We start from the raw sequence: 18,970 nt of genomic DNA, 5'->3' as shown, positions 1-18,970 counted from the left end.
CTAAAACGTATGGATTATACATTGACGAAAGCAAGCATAGGTGTTTTTTAATGTAAAAAGTTCAGAAGACTGTAAAATTTTTTCTAAACAAATTTAAGCAAAAATAAAATAAGCGTGTCGTAGCCAATACATTAAACAACATATTTGCAAAGTTTTAACTGTTTTAGTCAAGAATTGTTTGTGTAAGAGTGCTAAAACGTATGGATTATACATTGACTAGTAAAAAGTTCAGAAGACTGTAAAATTTTTTTTAAACAATTTTAAGCAAAAATAAAAAAAGCGTGTCGTAGCCAATACATAAAACAACATGTTTGCAAAGTTTTAACTGTTTTAGTCAAGAATTGTTTGTGTAAGAGTGCTAAAACGTATGGATTATACATTGACTAGTAAAAAGTTCAGAAGACTGTAAAATTTTTTCTAAACAATTTTAAGCAAAAATAAAAAAAGCGTGTCGTAGCCAATACATTAAACAACATGTTAGCAAAGTTTTAACTGTTTTAGTCAAGAATTGTTTGTGTAAGAGTGCTAAAACGTATGGATTATACATTGACGAAAGCAAGCATAGGTGTTTTTTAATGTAAAAAGTTCAGAAGGCTGTAAAATTTTTTCTAATCAATTTTAAGCAAAAATAAAAAAAGCGTGTCGTAGCCAATACATTAAACAACATGTTTGCAAAGTTTTAACTGTTTTAGTCAAGAATTGTTTGTGTAAGAGTGCTAAAACATATGGATTATACATTGACGAAAGCAAGCATAGGTGTTTTTTAATGTAAAAAGTTCAGAAGACTGTAAAATTTTTTCTAAACAAATTTAAGCAAAAATAAAATAAGCGTGTCGTAGCCAATACATTAAACATATTATTTGCAAAGTTTTAACTGTTTTAGTCAAGAATTGTTTGTGTAAGAGTGCTAAAATGTATGGATTATACATTGACTAGTAAAAAGTTCAGAAGACTGTAAAATTTTTTTTAAACAATTTTAAGCAAAAGTAAAAAAAGCGTGTCGTAGCCAATACATTAAACAACATGTTTGCAAAGTTTTAACTGTTTTAGTCAAGAATTGTTTGTGTAAGAGTGCTAAAACGTATGGATTATACATTGACGAAAGCAAGCATAGGTGTTTTTTAATGTAAAAAGTTCAGAAGACTGTAAAATTTTTTCTAAACAAATTTAAGCAAAAATAAAATAAGCGTGTCGTAGCCAATACATTAAACAACATATTTGCAAAGTTTTAACTGTTTTAGTCAAGAATTGTTTGTGTAAGAGTGCTAAAACGTATGGATTATACATTGACTAGTAAAAAGTTCAGAAGACTGTAAAATTTTTTTTAAACAATTTTAAGCAAAAATAAAAAAAGCGTGTCGTAGCCAATACATTAAACAACATGTTTGCAAAGTTTTAACTGTTTTAGTCAAGAATTGTTTGTGTAAGAGTGCTAAAACGTATGGATTATACATTGACTAGTAAAAAGTTCAGAAGACTGTAAAATTTTTTCTAAACAATTTTAAGCAAAAATAAAAAAAGCGTGTCGTAGCCAATACATTAAACAACATGTTAGCAAAGTTTTAACTGTTTTAGTCAAGAATTGTTTGTGTAAGAGTGCTAAAACGTATGGATTATACATTGACGAAAGCAAGCATAGGTGTTTTTTAATGTAAAAAGTTCAGAAGGCTGTAAAATTTTTTCTAATCAATTTTAAGCAAAAATAAAAAAAGCGTGTCGTAGCCAATACATTAAACAACATGTTTGCAAAGTTTTAACTGTTTTAGTCAAGAATTGTTTGTGTAAGAGTGCTAAAACATATGGATTATACATTGACGAAAGCAAGCATAGGTGTTTTTTAATGTAAAAAGTTCAGAAGGCTGTAAAATTTTTTCTAATCAATTTTAAGCAAAAATAAAAAAAGCGTGTCGTAGCCAATACATTAAACAACATGTTTGCAAAGTTTTAACTGTTTTAGTCAAGAATTGTTTGTGTAAGAGTGCTAAAACGTATGGATTATACATTGACTAGTAAAAAGTTCAGAAGACTGTAAAATTTTTTCTAAACAATTTTAAGCAAAAATAAAAAAAGCGTGTCGTAGCCAATACATTAAACAACATGTTTGCAAAGTTTTAACTGTTTTAGTCAAGAATTGTTTGTGTAAGAGTGCTAAAACGTATGGATTATACATTGACGAAAGCAAGCATAGGTGTTTTTTAATGTAAAAAGTTCAGAAGGCTGTAAAATTTTTTCTAATCAATTTTATGCAAAAATAAAAAAAGCGTGTCGTAGCCAATACATTAAACAACATGTTTGCAAAGTTTTAACTGTTTTAGTCAAGAATTGTTTGTGTAAGAGTGCTAAAACGTATGGATTATACATTGACTAGTAAAAAGTTCAGAAGACTGTAAAATTTTTTCTAAACAATTTTAAGCAAAAATAAAAAAAGCGTGTCGTAGCCAATACATTAAACAACATGTTTGCAAAGTTTTAACTGTTTTAGTCAAGAATTGTTTGTGTAAGAGTGCTAAAACGTATGGATTATACATTGACGAAAGCAAGCATAGGTGTTTTTTAATGTAAAAAGTTCAGAAGGCTGTAAAATTTTTTCTAATCAATTTTAAGCAAAAATAAAAAAAGCGTGTCGTAGCCAATACATTAAACAACATGTTTGCAAAGTTTTAACTGTTTTAGTCAAGAATTGTTTGTGTAAGAGTGCTAAAACGTTTGGATTATACATTGACTAGTAAAAAGTTCAGAAGACTGTAAAATTTTTTCTTAACAATTTTAAGCAAAAATAAAAAAAGCGTGTCGTAGCCAATACATTAAACAACATGTTTGCAAAGTTTTAACTGTTTTAGTCAAGAATTGTTTGTGTAAGAGTGCTAAAACGTATGGATTATACATTGACTAGTCAAAAGTTCAGAAGACTGTAAAATTTTTTCTAAACAATTTTAAGCAAAAATAAAAAAAGAGTGTCGTAGCCAATACATTAAACAACATGTTTGCAAAGTTTTAACTGTTTTAGTCAAGAATTGTTTGTGTAAGAGTGCTAAAACGTATGGATTATACATTGACGAAAGCAAGCATAGGTGTTTTTTAATGTAAAAAGTTCGGAAGGCTGTAAAATTTTTTCTAATCAATTTTAAGCAAAAATAAAAAAAGCGTGTCGTAGCCAATACATTAAACAACATGTTTGCAAAGTTTTAACTGTTTTAGTCAAGAATTGTTTGTGTAAGAGTGCTAAAACGTTTGGATTATACATTGACTAGTAAAAAGTTCAGAAGACTGTAAAATTTTTTCTTAACAATTTTAAGCAAAAATAAAAAAAGCGTGTCGTAGCCAATACATTAAACAACATGTTTGCAAAGTTTTAACTGTTTTAGTCAAGAATTGTTTGTGTAAGAGTGCTAAAACGTATGGATTATACATTGACTAGTAAAAAGTTCAGAAGACTGTAAAATTTTTTTTAAACAATTTTAAGCAAAAATAAAAAAGCGTGTCGTAGCCAATACATTAAACAACATGTTTGCAAAGTTTTAACTGTTTTAGTCAAGAATTGTTTGTGTAAGAGTGCTAAAACGTATGGATTATACATTGACTAGTAAAAAGTTCAGAAGGCTGTAAAATTTTTTCTAAACAATTTTAAGCAAAAATAAAAAAAGCGTGTCGTAGCCAATACATTAAACAACATGTTTGCAAATTTTTAACTGTTTTAGTCAAGAATTGTTTGTGTAAGAGTGCTAAAACGTATGGATTATACATTGACGAAAGCAAGCATAGGTGTTTTTTAATGTAAAAAGTTCAGAAGGCTGTAAAATTTTTTATAATCAATTTTAAGCAAAAATAAAAAAAGTGTGTCGTAGCCAATACATTAAACAACATGTTTGCAAAGTTTTATTTGTTTTAGTCAAGAATTGTTTGTGTAAGAGTGCTGAAACGTATGGATTATACATTGACTAGTAAAAAGTTCAGAAGACTGTAAAATATTTTCTAAACAATTTTAAGCAAAAATAAAAAAAGCGTGTCGTAGCCAATACATTAAACAACATGTTTGCAAAGTTTTAACTGTTTTAGTCAAGAATTGTTTGTGTAAGAGTGCTAAAACGTATGGATTATACATTGACTAGTAAAAAGTTCAGAAGACTGTAAAATTTTTTCTAAACAATTTTAAGCAAAAATAAAAAAAGCGTGTCTAGCCAATACATCAGACAACATGTTTGCAAAGTTTTAACTATTTTAGTCAAGAATTGTTTGTGTAAGAGTGCTAAAACGTATGGATTATACATTGACGAAAGCAAGCATAGGTGTTTTTTAATGTAAAAAGTTCAGAAGACCGTAAAATTTTTTCTAAACAATTTTAAGCAAAAATAAAAAAAGCGTGTCGTAGCCAATACATTAAACAACATGTTTGCAAAGTTTTAACTGTTTTAGTCAAGAATTGTTTGTGTAAGAGTGCTAAAACATATGGATTATACATTGACGAAAGCAAGCATAGGTGTTTTTTAATGTAAAAAGTTCAGAAGGCTGTAAAATTTTTTCTAATCAATTTTATGCAAAAATAAAAAAAGCGTGTCGTAGCCAATACATTAAACAACATGTTTGCAAAGTTTTAACTGTTTTAGTCAAGAATTGTTTGTGTAAGAGTGCTAAAACGTATGGATTATACATTGACGAAAGCAAGCATAGGTGTTTTTTAATGTAAAAAGTTCAGAAGGCTGTAAAATTTTTTCTAATCAATTTTATGCAAAAATAAAAAAAGCGTGTCGTAGCCAATACATTAAACAACATGTTTGCAAAGTTTTAACTGTTTTAGTCAAGAATTGTTTGTGTAAGAGTGCTAAAACGTATGGATTATACATTGACGAAAGCAAGCATAGGTGTTTTTTAATGTAAAAAGTTCAGAAGACTGTAAAATTTTTTCTAAACAAATTTAAGCAAAAATAAAATAAGCGTGTCGTAGCCAATACATTAAACAACATATTTGCAAAGTTTTAACTGTTTTAGTCAAGAATTGTTTGTGTAAGAGTGCTAAAACGTATGGATTATACATTGACTAGTAAAAAGTTCAGAAGACTGTAAAATTTTTTTTAAACAATTTTAAGCAAAAATAAAAAAAGCGTGTCGTAGCCAATACATTAAACAACATGTTTGCAAAGTTTTAACTGTTTTAGTCAAGAATTGTTTGTGTAAGAGTGCTAAAACGTATGGATTATACATTGACTAGTAAAAAGTTCAGAAGACTGTAAAATTTTTTCTAAACAATTTTAAGCAAAAATAAAAAAAGCGTGTCGTAGCCAATACATTAAACAACATGTTAGCAAAGTTTTAACTGTTTTAGTCAAGAATTGTTTGTGTAAGAGTGCTAAAACGTATGGATTATACATTGACGAAAGCAAGCATAGGTGTTTTTTAATGTAAAAAGTTCAGAAGGCTGTAAAATTTTTTCTAATCAATTTTAAGCAAAAATAAAAAAAGCGTGTCGTAGCCAATACATTAAACAACATGTTTGCAAAGTTTTAACTGTTTTAGTCAAGAATTGTTTGTGTAAGAGTGCTAAAACATATGGATTATACATTGACGAAAGCAAGCATAGGTGTTTTTTAATGTAAAAAGTTCAGAAGGCTGTAAAATTTTTTCTAATCAATTTTAAGCAAAAATAAAAAAAGCGTGTCGTAGCCAATACATTAAACAACATGTTTGCAAAGTTTTAACTGTTTTAGTCAAGAATTGTTTGTGTAAGAGTGCTAAAACGTATGGATTATACATTGACTAGTAAAAAGTTCAGAAGACTGTAAAATTTTTTTAAACAATTTTAAGCAAAAATAAAAAAAACGTGTCTAGCCAATACATCAGACAACATGTTTGCAAAGTTTTAACTATTTTAGTCAAGAATTGTTTGTGTAAGAGTGCTAAAACGTATGGATTATACATTGACGAAAGCAAGCATAGGTGTTTTTTAATGTAAAAAGTTCAGAAGACTGTAAAATTTTTTCTAAACAATTTTAAGCAAAAATAAAAAAAGCGTGTCGTAGCCAATACATTAAACAACATGTTTGCAAAGTTTTAACTGTTTTAGTCAAGAATTGTTTGTGTAAGAGTGCTAAAACGTATGGATTATACATTGACTAGTAAAAAGTTCAGAAGACTGTAAAATTTTTTTTAAACAATTTTAAGCAAAAATAAAAAAAGCGTGTCGTAGCCAATACATTAAACAACATGTTTGCAAAGTTTTAACTGTTTTAGTCAAGAATTGTTTGTGTAAGAGTGCTAAAACGTATGGACTATACATTGACGAAAGCAAGCATAGGTGTTTTTTAATGTAAAAAGTTCAGAAGGCTGTAAAATTTTTTCTAAACAAATTTAAGCAAAAATAAAATAAGCGTGTCGTAGCCAATACATTAAACAACATATTTGCAAAGTTTTAACTGTTTTAGTCAAGAATTGTTTGTGTAAGAGTGCTAAAACGTATGGATTATACATTGACTAGTAAAAAGTTCAGAAGACTGTAAATTTTTTTTCAAACAATTTTAAGCAAAAATAAAAAAAGCGTGTCGTAGCCAATACATTAAACAACATGTTTGCAAAGTTTTAACTGTTTTAGTCAAGAATTGTTTGTGTAAGAGTGCTAAAACGTATGGATTATACATTCACTAGTAAAAAGTTCAGAAGACTGTAAAATTTTTTCTAAACAATTTTAAGCAAAAATAAAAAAAGCGTGTCGTAGCCAATACATTAAACAACATGTTTGCAAAGTTTTAACTGTTTTAGTCAAGAATTGTTTGTGTAAGAGTGCTAAAACGTATGGATTATACATTGACGAAAGCAAGCATAGGTGTTTTTTAATGTAAAAAGTTCAGAAGGCTGTAAAATTTTTTCTAATCAATTTTAAGCAAAAATAAAAAAAGCATGTCGTAGCCAATACATTAAACAACATGTTTGCAAAGTTTTAACTGTTTTAGTCAAGAATTGTTTGTGTAATAGTGCTAAAACGTATGGATTATACATTGACTAGTAAAAAGTTCAGAAGACTAAAATTTTTTCTAAACAAATTTAAGCAAAAATAAAAAAAGCGTGTCGTAGCCAATACATTAAACAACATATTTGCAAAGTTTTAACTGTTTTAGTCAAGAATTGTTTGTGTAAGAGTGCTAAAACATATGGATTATACATTGACGAAAGCAAGCATAGGTGTTTTCTAATGTAAAAAGTTCAGAAGGCTGTAAAATTTTTTCTAATCAATTTTATGCAAAAATAAAAAAAGCGTGTCGTAGCCAATACATTAAACAACATGTTTGCAAAGTTTTAACTGTTTTAGTCAAGAATTGTTTGTGTAAGAGTGCTAAAACGTATGGATTATACATTGACTAGTAAAAAGTTCAGAAGACTGTAAAATTTTTTCTAAACAATTTTAAGCAAAAATAAAAAAAGCGTGTCGTAGCCAATACATTAAACAACATGTTTGCAAAGTTTTAACTGTTTTAGTCAAGAATTGTTTGTGTAAGAGTGCTAAAACATATGGATTATACATTGACGAAAGCAAGCATAGGTGTTTTTTAATGTAAAAAGTTCAGAAGGCTGTAAAATTTTTTCTAATCAATTTTATGCAAAAATAAAAAAAGCGTGTCGTAGCCAATACATTAAACAACATGTTTGCAAAGTTTTAACTGTTTTAGTCAAGAATTGTTTGTGTAAGAGTGCTAAAACGTATGGATTATACATTGACTAGTAAAAAGTTCAGAAGACTGTAAAATTTTTTCTAAACAATTTTAAGCAAAAATAAAAAAAGCGTGTCTAGCCAATACATCAGACAACATGTTTGCAAAGTTTTAACTATTTTAGTCAAGAATTGTTTGTGTAAGAGTGCTAAAACGTATGGATTATACATTGACGAAAGCAAGCATAGATGTTTTTTAATGTAAAAAGTTCAGAAGACTGTAAAATTTTTTCTAATCAATTTTATGCAAAAATAAAAAAAGCGTGTCGTAGCCAATACATTAAACAACATGTTTGCAAAGTTTTAACTGTTTTAGTCAAGAATTGTTTGTGTAAGAGTGCTAAAACGTATGGATTATACATTGACTAGTAAAAAGTTCAGAAGACTGTAAAATTTTTTCTAAACAATTTTAAGCAAAAATAAAAAAAGCGTGTCTAGCCAATACATCAGACAACATGTTTGCAAAGTTTTAACTATTTTAGTCAAGAATTGTTTGTGTAAGAGTGCTAAAACGTATGGATTATACATTGACGAAAGCAAGCATAGGTGTTTTTTAATGTAAAAAGTTCAGAAGACTGTAAAATTTTTTCTAAACAATTTTAAGCAAAAATAAAAAAAGCGTGTCGTAGCCAATACATTAAACAACATGTTTGCAAAGTTTTAACTGTTTTAGTCAAGAATTGTTTGTGTAAGAGTGCTAAAACGTATGGATTATACATTGACTAGTAAAAAGTTCAGAAGACTGTAAAATTTTTTTTAAATAATTTTAAGCAAAAATAAAAAAAGCGTGTCGTAGCCAATACATTAAACAACATGTTTGCAAAGTTTTAACTGTTTTAGTCAAGAATTGTTTGTGTAAGAGTGCTAAAACGTATGGACTATACATTGACGAAAGCAAGCATAGGTGTTTTTTAATGTAAAAAGTTCAGAAGGCTGTAAAATTTTTTCTAAACAAATTTAAGCAAAAATAAAATAAGCGTGTCGTAGCCAATACATTAAACAACATATTTGCAAAGTTTTAACTGTTTTAGTCAAGAATTGTTTGTGTAAGAGTGCTAAAACGTATGGATTATACATTGACTAGTAAAAAGTTCAGAAGACTGTAAATTTTTTTTTAAACAATTTTAAGCAAAAATAAAAAAAGCGTGTCGTAGCCAATACATTAAACAACATGTTTGCAAAGTTTTAACTGTTTTAGTCAAGAATTGTTTGTGTAAGAGTGCTAAAACGTATGGATTATACATTGACTAGTAAAAAGTTCAGAAGACTGTAAAATTTTTTCTAAACAATTTTAAGCAAAAATAAAAAAAGCGTGTCGTAGCCAATACATTAAACAACATGTTTGCAAAGTTTTAACTGTTTTAGTCAAGAATTGTTTGTGAAAGAGTGCTAAAACGTATGGATTATACATTGACGAAAGCAAGCATAGGTGTTTTTTAATGTAAAAAGTTCAGAAGGCTGTAAAATTTTTTCTAATCAATTTTAAGCAAAAATAAAAAATGCATGTCGTAGCCAATACATTAAACAACATGTTTGCAAAGTTTTAACTGTTTTAGTCAAGAATTGTTTGTGTAAGAGTGCTAAAACGTATGGATTATACATTGACTAGTAAAAAGTTCAGAAGACTGTAAAATTTTTTCTAAACAATTTTAAGCAAAAATAAAAAAAGCGTGTCGTAGCCAATACATTAAACAATATATTTGCAAAGTTTTAACTGTTTTAGTCAAGAATTGTTTGTGTAAGAGTGCTAAAACGTATGGATTATACATTGACGAAAGCAAGCATAGGTGTTTTTTAATGTAAAAAGTTCAGAAGACTGTAAAATTTTTTCTAAACAATTTTAAGCAAAAATAAAAAAAGCGTGTCGTAGCCAATACATTAAACAACATATTTGCAAAGTTTTAACTGTTTTAGTCAAGAATTGTTTGTGTAAGAGTGCTAAAACGTATGGATTATACATTCACTAGTAAAAAGTTCAGAAGACTGTAAAATTTTTTCTAAACAATTTTAAGCAAAAATAAAAAAAGCGTGTCGTAGCCAATACATTAAACAACATGTTTGCAAAGTTTTAACTGTTTTAGTCAAGAATTGTTTGTGTAAGAGTGCTAAAACGTATGGATTATACATTGACGAAAGCAAGCATAGGTGTTTTTTAATGTAAAAAGTTCAGAAGGCTGTAAAATTTTTTCTAATCAATTTTAAGCAAAAATAAAAAAAGCATGTCGTAGCCAATACATTAAACAACATGTTTGCAAAGTTTTAACTGTTTTAGTCAAGAATTGTTTGTGTAATAGTGCTAAAACGTATGGATTATACATTGACTAGTAAAAAGTTCAGAAGACTAAAATTTTTTCTAAACAAATTTAAGCAAAAATAAAAAAAGCGTGTCGTAGCCAATACATTAAACAACATATTTGCAAAGTTTTAACTGTTTTAGTCAAGAATTGTTTGTGTAAGAGTGCTAAAACATATGGATTATACATTGACGAAAGCAAGCATAGGTGTTTTCTAATGTAAAAAGTTCAGAAGGCTGTAAAATTTTTTCTAATCAATTTTATGCAAAAATAAAAAAAGCGTGTCGTAGCCAATACATTAAACAACATGTTTGCAAAGTTTTAACTGTTTTAGTCAAGAATTGTTTGTGTAAGAGTGCTAAAACGTATGGATTATACATTGACTAGTAAAAAGTTCAGAAGACTGTAAAATTTTTTCTAAACAATTTTAAGCAAAAATAAAAAAAGCGTGTCGTAGCCAATACATTAAACAACATGTTTGCAAAGTTTTAACTGTTTTAGTCAAGAATTGTTTGTGTAAGAGTGCTAAAACATATGGATTATAAATTGACGAAAGCAAGCATAGGTGTTTTTTAATGTAAAAAGTTCAGAAGGCTGTAAAATTTTTTCTAATCAATTTTATGCAAAAATAAAAAAAGCGTGTCGTAGCCAATACATTAAACAACATGTTTGCAAAGTTTTAACTGTTTTAGTCAAGAATTGTTTGTGTAAGAGTGCTAAAACGTATGGATTATACATTGACTAGTAAAAAGTTCAGAAGACTGTAAAATTTTTTCTAAACAATTTTAAGCAAAAATAAAAAAAGCGTGTCTAGCCAATACATCAGACAACATGTTTGCAAAGTTTTAACTATTTTAGTCAAGAATTGTTTGTGTAAGAGTGCTAAAACGTATGGATTATACATTGACGAAAGCAAGCATAGGTGTTTTTTAATGTAAAAAGTTCAGAAGACTGTAAAATTTTTTCTAATCAATTTTATGCAAAAATAAAAAAAGCGTGTCGTAGCCAATACATTAAACAACATGTTTGCAAAGTTTTAACTGTTTTAGTCAAGAATTGTTTGTGTAAGAGTGCTAAAACGTATGGATTATACATTGACTAGTAAAAAGTTCAGAAGACTGTAAAATTTTTTCTAAACAATTTTAAGCAAAAATAAAAAAAGCGTGTCTAGCCAATACATCAGACAACATGTTTGCAAAGTTTTAACTATTTTAGTCAAGAATTGTTTGTGTAAGAGTGCTAAAACGTATGGATTATACATTGACGAAAGCAAGCATAGGTGTTTTTTAATGTAAAAAGTTCAGAAGACTGTAAAATTTTTTCTAAACAATTTTAAGCAAAAATAAAAAAAGCGTGTCGTAGCCAATACATTAAACAACATGTTTGCAAAGTTTTAACTGTTTTAGTCAAGAATTGTTTGTGTAAGAGTGCTAAAACGTATGGATTATACATTGACTAGTAAAAAGTTCAGAAGACTGTAAAATTTTTTTTAAATAATTTTAAGCAAAAATAAAAAAAGCGTGTCGTAGCCAATACATTAAACAACATGTTTGCAAAGTTTTAACTGTTTTAGTCAAGAATTGTTTGTGTAAGAGTGCTAAAACGTATGGACTATACATTGACGAAAGCAAGCATAGGTGTTTTTTAATGTAAAAAGTTCAGAAGGCTGTAAAATTTTTTCTAAACAAATTTAAGCAAAAATAAAATAAGCGTGTCGTAGCCAATACATTAAACAACATATTTGCAAAGTTTTAACTGTTTTAGTCAAGAATTGTTTGTGTAAGAGTGCTAAAACGTATGGATTATACATTGACTAGTAAAAAGTTCAGAAGACTGTAAATTTTTTTTTAAACAATTTTAAGCAAAAATAAAAAAAGCGTGTCGTAGCCAATACATTAAACAACATGTTTGCAAAGTTTTAACTGTTTTAGTCAAGAATTGTTTGTGTAAGAGTGCTAAAACGTATGGATTATACATTGACTAGTAAAAAGTTCAGAAGACTGTAAAATTTTTTCTAAACAATTTTAAGCAAAAATAAAAAAAGCGTGTCGTAGCCAATACATTAAACAACATGTTTGCAAAGTTTTAACTGTTTTAGTCAAGAATTGTTTGTGTAAGAGTGCTAAAACGTATGGATTATACATTGACGAAAGCAAGCATAGGTGTTTTTTAATGTAAAAAGTTCAGAAGGCTGTAAAATTTTTCTAATCAATTTTAAGCAAAAATAAAAAAAGCATGTCGTAGCCAATACATTAAACAACATGTTTGCAAAGTTTTAACTGTTTTAGTCAAGAATTGTTTGTGTAATAGTGCTAAAACGTATGGATTATACATTGACTAGTAAAAAGTTCAGAAGACTAAAATTTTTTCTAAACAAATTTAAGCAAAAATAAAAAAAGCGTGTCGTAGCCAATACATTAAACAACATATTTGCAAAGTTTTAACTGTTTTAGTCAAGAATTGTTTGTGTAAGAGTGCTAAAACATATGGATTATACATTGACGAAAGCAAGCATAGGTGTTTTTTAATGTAAAAAGTTCAGAAGGCTGTAAAATTTTTTCTAATCAATTTTATGCAAAAATAAAAAAAGCGTGTCGTAGCCAATACATTAAACAACATGTTTGCAAAGTTTTAACTGTTTTAGTCAAGAATTGTTTGTGTAAGAGTGCTAAAACGTATGGATTATACATTGACTAGTAAAAAGTTCAGAAGACTGTAAAATTTTTTCTAAACAATTTTAAGCAAAAATAAAAAAAGCGTGTCGTAGCCAATACATTAAACAACATGTTTGCAAAGTTTTAACTGTTTTAGTCAAGAATTGTTTGTGTAAGAGTGCTAAAACGTATGGATTATACATTGACGAAAGCAAGCATAGGTGTTTTTTAATGTAAAAAGTTCAGAAGGCTGTAAAATTTTTTCTAATCAATTTTAAGCAAAAATAAAAAAAGCGTGTCGTAGCCAATACATTAAACAACATGTTTGCAAAGTTTTAACTGTTTTAGTCAAGAATTGTTTGTGTAAGAGTGCTAAAACGTTTGGATTATACATTGACTAGTAAAAAGTTCAGAAGACTGTAAAATTTTTTCTTAACAATTTTAAGCAAAAATAAAAAAAGCGTGTCGTAGCCAATACATTAAACAACATGTTTGCAAAGTTTTAACTGTTTTAGTCAAGAATTGTTTGTGTAAGAGTGCTAAAACGTATGGATTATACATTGACTAGTAAAAAGTTCAGAAGACTGTAAAATTTTTTCTAAACAATTTTAAGCAAAAATAAAAAAAGAGTGTCGTAGCCAATACATTAAACAACATGTTTGCAAAGTTTTAACTGTTTTAGTCAAGAATTGTTTGTGTAAGAGTGCTAAAACGTATGGATTATACATTGACGAAAGCAAGCATAGGTGTTTTTTAATGTAAAAAGTTCGGAAGGCTGTAAAATTTTTTCTAATCAATTTTAAGCAAAAATAAAAAAAGCGTGTCGTAGCCAATACATTAAACAACATGTTTGCAAAGTTTTAACTGTTTTAGTCAAGAATTGTTTGTGTAAGAGTGCTAAAACGTTTGGATTATACATTGACTAGTAAAAAGTTCAGAAGACTGTAAAATTTTTTCTTAACAATTTTAAGCAAAAATAAAAAAAGCGTGTCGTAGCCAGTACATTAAACAACATGTTTGCAAAGTTTTAACTGTTTTAGTCAAGAATTGTTTGTGTAAGAGTGCTAAAACGTATGGATTATACATTGACTAGTAAAAAGTTCAGAAGACTGTAAAATTTTTTTTAAACAATTTTAAGCAAAAATAAAAAAAGCGTGTCGTAGCCAATACATTAAACAACATGTTTGCAAAGTTTTAACTGTTTTAGTCAAGAATTGTTTGTGTAAGAGTGCTAAAACGTATGGATTATACATTGACTAGTAAAAAGTTCAGAAGGCTGTAAAATTTTTTCTAAACAATTTTAAGCAAAAATAAAAAAAGCGTGTCGTAGCCAATACATTAAACAACATGTTTGCAAATTTTTAACTGTTTTAGTCAAGAATTGTTTGTGTAAGAGTGCTAAAACGTATGGATTATACATTGACGAAAGCAAGCATAGGTGTTTTTTAATGTAAAAAGTTCAGAAGGCTGTAAAATTTTTTATAATCAATTTTAAGCAAAAATAAAAAAAGTGTGTCGTAGCCAATACATTAAACAACATGTTTGCAAAGTTTTATTTGTTTTAGTCAAGAATTGTTTGTGTAAGAGTGCTGAAACGTATGGATTATACATTGACTAGTAAAAAGTTCAGAAGACTGTAAAATATTTTCTAAACAATTTTAAGCAAAAATAAAAAAAGCGTGTCGTAGCCAATACATTAAACAACATGTTTGCAAAGTTTTAACTGTTTTAGTCAAGAATTGTTTGTGTAAGAGTGCTAAAACGTATGGATTATACATTGACTAGTAAAAAGTTCAGAAGACTGTAAAATTTTTTATAAATAATTTTAAGCAAAAATAAAAAAAGCGTGTCGTAGCCAATACATTAAACAACATGTTTGCAAAGTTTTAACTGTTTTAGTCAAGAATTGTTTGTGTAAGAGTGCTAAAACGTATGGATTATACATTGACTAGTAAAAAGTTCAGAAGGCTGTAAAATTTTTTCTAATCAATTTTAAGCAAAAATAAAAAAAAGCGTGTCGTAGCCAATACATTAAACAACATGTTTGCAAAGTTTTAACTGTTTTAGTCAAGAATTGTTTGTGTAAGAAAGCTAAAACGTATGGATTATACATTGACGAAAGCAAGCATAGGTGTTTTTTAATGTAAAAAGTTCAGAAGACTGTAAAATTTTTTCTAAACAATTTTAAGCAAAAATAAAAAAAGCGTGTCGTAGCCAATACATTAAACAACATGTATGCAAAGTTTTAACTGTTTTAGTCAAGAATTGTTTGTGTAAGAGTGCTAAAACGTATGGATTATACATTGACTAGTAAAAAGTTCAGAAGACTGTAAAATTTTTTCTAAACAATTTTAAGCAAAAATAAAAAAAGCGTGTCGTAGCCAATACATTAAACAACATGTTTGCAAAGTTTTAACTGTTTTAGTCAAGAATTGTTTGTGTAAGAGTGCTAAAACGTATGGATTATACATTGACGAAAGCAAGCATAGGTGTTTTTTAATGTAAAAAGTTCAGAAGGCTGTAAAATTTTTCTAATCAATTTTAAGCAAAAATAAAAAAAGCGTGTCGTAGCCAATACATTAAACAACATGTTTGCAAAGTTTTAACTGTTTTAGTCAAGAATTGTTTGTGTAAGAGTGCTAAAACGTATGGATTATACATTGACGAAAGCAAGCATAGGTGTTTTTTAATATAAAAAGTTCAAAAGACTGTAAAATTTTTTCTAGACAATTTTAAGCAAAAATAAAAACAGCATGTCGTAGCCATTACATTAAACAACATATTTGCAAAGTTTTAACTGTTTTAGTCAAGAATTGTTTGTGTAAGAGTGCTAAAACGTATGGATTATACATTGCCGAAAGCAAGCATAGGTGTTTTTTAATGTAAAAAGTTCAGAAGACTATAAAATTTTTTCTGAACAATTTTAAGCAAAAATAAAAAAAGCGTGTCGTAGCCAATACATTAAACAACATATTTGCAAAGTTTTAACTGTTTTAGTCAAGAATTGTTTGTGTAAGAGTGCTAAAACGTATGGATTATACATTGACGAAAGCAAGCATAGGTGTTTTTTAATGTAAAAAGTTCAGAAGACTATAAAATTTTTTCTAGACAGTTTTAAGCAAAAATAAAAAAAGCGTGTCGTAGCCAATACATTAAACAACATATTTGCAAAGTTTTAACTGTTTTAGTCAAGAATTGTTTGTGTAAGAGTGCTAAAACGTATGGATTATACATTGACTAGTAAAAAGTTCAGAAGACTGTAAAATTTTTTCTAAACAATTTTAAGCAAAAATTAAAAAACGTGTCGTAGCCAATACATTAATCAACATATTTGCAAAGTTTTAACTGTTTTAGTCAAGAATTGTTTCTGTAAGAGTGCTAAAACGTATGGATTATACATTGACGAAAGCAAGCCTAGGTGTTTTTTAATGTAAAAAGTTCAGAAGACTATAAAATTTTTTCTAGACAGTTTTAAGCAAAAATAAAAAAAGCGTGTCGTAGCCAATACATTAAACAACATATTTGCAAAGTTTTAACTGTTTTAGTCAAGAATTGTTTGTGTAAGAGTGCTAAAACGTATGGATTATACATTGACGAAAGCAAGCATAGGTGTTTTTTAATGTAAAAAGTTCAGAAGACTGTAAAATTTTTTCTAGACAATTTTAAGCAAAAATAAAAAAAGTGTGTCGTAGCCAATACATTAAACAACATATTTGCAAAGTTTTAACTGTTTTAGTCAAGAATTGTTTGTGTAAGAGTGCTAAAACGTATGGATTATACATTGACGAAAGCAAGCATAGGTGTTTTTTAATGTAAAAAGTTCAGAAGACTATAAAATTTTTTCTAGACAATTTTAAGCAAAAATAAAAAAAACGTGTCGTAGCCAATACATTAAACAACATATTTGCAAAGTTTTAACTGTTTAAGTCAAGAATTGTTTGTGTAAGAGTGCTAAAACGTATGGATTATACATTGACGAAAGCAAGCATAGGTGTTTTTTAATGTAAAAAGTTCAGAAGACTGTAAAATTTTTTCTAGACAATTTTAAGCAAAAATAAAAAAAGCGTGTCGTAGCCAATACATTAAACAACATATTTGCAAAGTTTTAACTGTTTTAGTCAAGAATTGTTTGTGTAAGAGTGCTAAAACGTATGGATTATACATTGACGAAAGCAAGCATAAGTGTTTTTTAATGTAAAAAGTTCAGAAACTGTAAAATTTTCTAGACCATTTTAAGCAAAAATAAAAAAAGCGTGTCGTAGCCAATACATTAAACAACATATTTGCAAAGTTTTAACTGTTTTAGTCAAGAATTGTTTGTGTAAGAGTGCTAAAATGTATGGATTATACATTGACGAAAGCAAGCATAGGTGTTTTTTAATGTAAAAAGTTCAGAAAACTGTAAAATTTTTTCTAGACAATTTTAAGCAAAAATAAAAAAAGCGTGTCGTAGCCAATACATTAAACAACATATTTGCAAAGTTTTAACTGTTTTAGTCAAGAATTGTTTGTGTAAGAGTGCTAAAACGTATGGATTATACATTGACGAAAGCAAGCATAGGTGTTTTTAAATGTAAAAAGTTCAGAAGACTGTAAAATTTTTTCTAGACAATTTTAAGTAAAAATAAAAAAAGCGTGTCGTAGCCAATACATTAAACAACATATTTGCAAAGTTTTAACTGTTTTAGTCAAGAATTGTTTGTGTAAGAGTGCTAAAACGTATGGATTATACATTGACGAAAGCAAGCAAAGTTGTTTTTTAATGTAAAAAGTTCAGAAGACTGTAAAATTTTTTCTAGACAATTTTAAGCAAAAATAAAAAAAGCGTGTCGTAGCCAATACATTAAACAACATATTTGCAAAGTTTTAACTGGTTTAGTCAAGAATTGTTTGTGTAAGAGTGCTAAAACGTATGGATTATACATTGACGAAAGCAAGCATAGGTGTTTTTTAATGTAAAAAGTTCAGAAGACTAAAAAATTTTTTCTAGACCATTTTAAGCAAAAATAAAAAAAGCGTGTCGTAGCCAATACATTTAACAACATATTTGCAAAGTTTTAACTGTTTTAGTCAAGAATTGTTTGTGTAAGAGTGCTAAAACGTATGGATTATACATTGACGAAAGCAAGCATAGGTGTTTTTTAATGTAAAAAGTTCAGAAGACTGTAAAATTTTTTCTAGACAATTTTAAGCAAAAATAATATAAGCGTGTCGTAGCCAATACATTAAACAACATATTTGCAAAGTTTTAACTGTTTTAGTCAAGAATTGTTTGTGTAAGAGTGCTAAAACGTATGGATTATACATTGACGAAAGCAAGCATAGGTGTTTTTTAATGTAAAAAGTTCAGAAGACTGTAAAATTTTTTCTAGACAATTTTAAGCAAAAATAAAAAAAGCGTGTCGTAGCCAATACATTAAACAACATGTTTGCAAAGTTTTAACTGTTTTAGTCAAGAATTGTTTGTGTAAAAATGCTAAAACGTATGGATTATACATTGACGAAAGCAAGCATAGGTGTTTTTTAATGTAAAAAGTTCAGAAGGCTGTAAATTTTTTCTAATCAATTTTAAGCAAAAATAAAAAAAGCGTGTCGTAGCCAATACATTAAACAACATATTTGCAAAGTTTTAACTGTTTTAGTCAAGAATTGTTTGTGTAAGAGTGCTAAAACGTATGGATTATACATTGACTAGTAAAAAGTTCAGAAGACTGTAAAATTTTTTCTAAACAATTTTAAGAAAAAATAAAAAAAGCGTGTCGTAGCCAATACATTAAACAACATATTTGCAAAGTTTTAACTGTTTTAGTCAAGAATTGATTGTGTAAGAGTGCTAAAACGTATGGATTATACATTGACGAAAGCAAGCATAGGTGTTTTTTAATGTAAAAAGTTCAGAAAACTGTAAAATTTTTTCTAGACAATTTTAAGCAAAAATAAAAAATGCGTGTCGTAGCCAATACATTAAACAACATATTTGCAAAGTTTTAACTGTTTTAGTCAAGAATTGTTTGTGTAAGAGTGCTAAAACGTATGGATTATACATTGACGAAAGCAAGCATAGGTGTTTTTTAATGTAAAAAGTTCAGAAGACTGTAAAATTTTTTCTAGACAATTTTAAGCAAAAATAAAAAAAGCGTGTCGTAGCCAATACATTAAACAACATATTTGCAAAGTTTTAACTGTTTTAGTCAAGAATTGTTTGTGTAAGAGTGCTAAAACGTATGGATTATACATTGACGAAAGCAAGCATAGGTGTTTTTTAATGTAAAAAGTTCAGAAGACTGTAAAATTTTTTCTAGACAATTTTAAGCAAAATTAAAAAA

The sequence above is a fragment of the Thalia democratica genome, chromosome 3 (assembly GCF_965202585.1).
Source record: "Thalia democratica chromosome 3, ktThaDemo2.hap1.1, whole genome shotgun sequence".
Lineage (NCBI taxonomy): Eukaryota > Metazoa > Chordata > Thaliacea > Salpida > Salpidae > Thalia > Thalia democratica.
The sequence above is the reverse complement of the archived record's forward strand: the minus strand, read 5'-3'. Positions refer to the sequence as shown.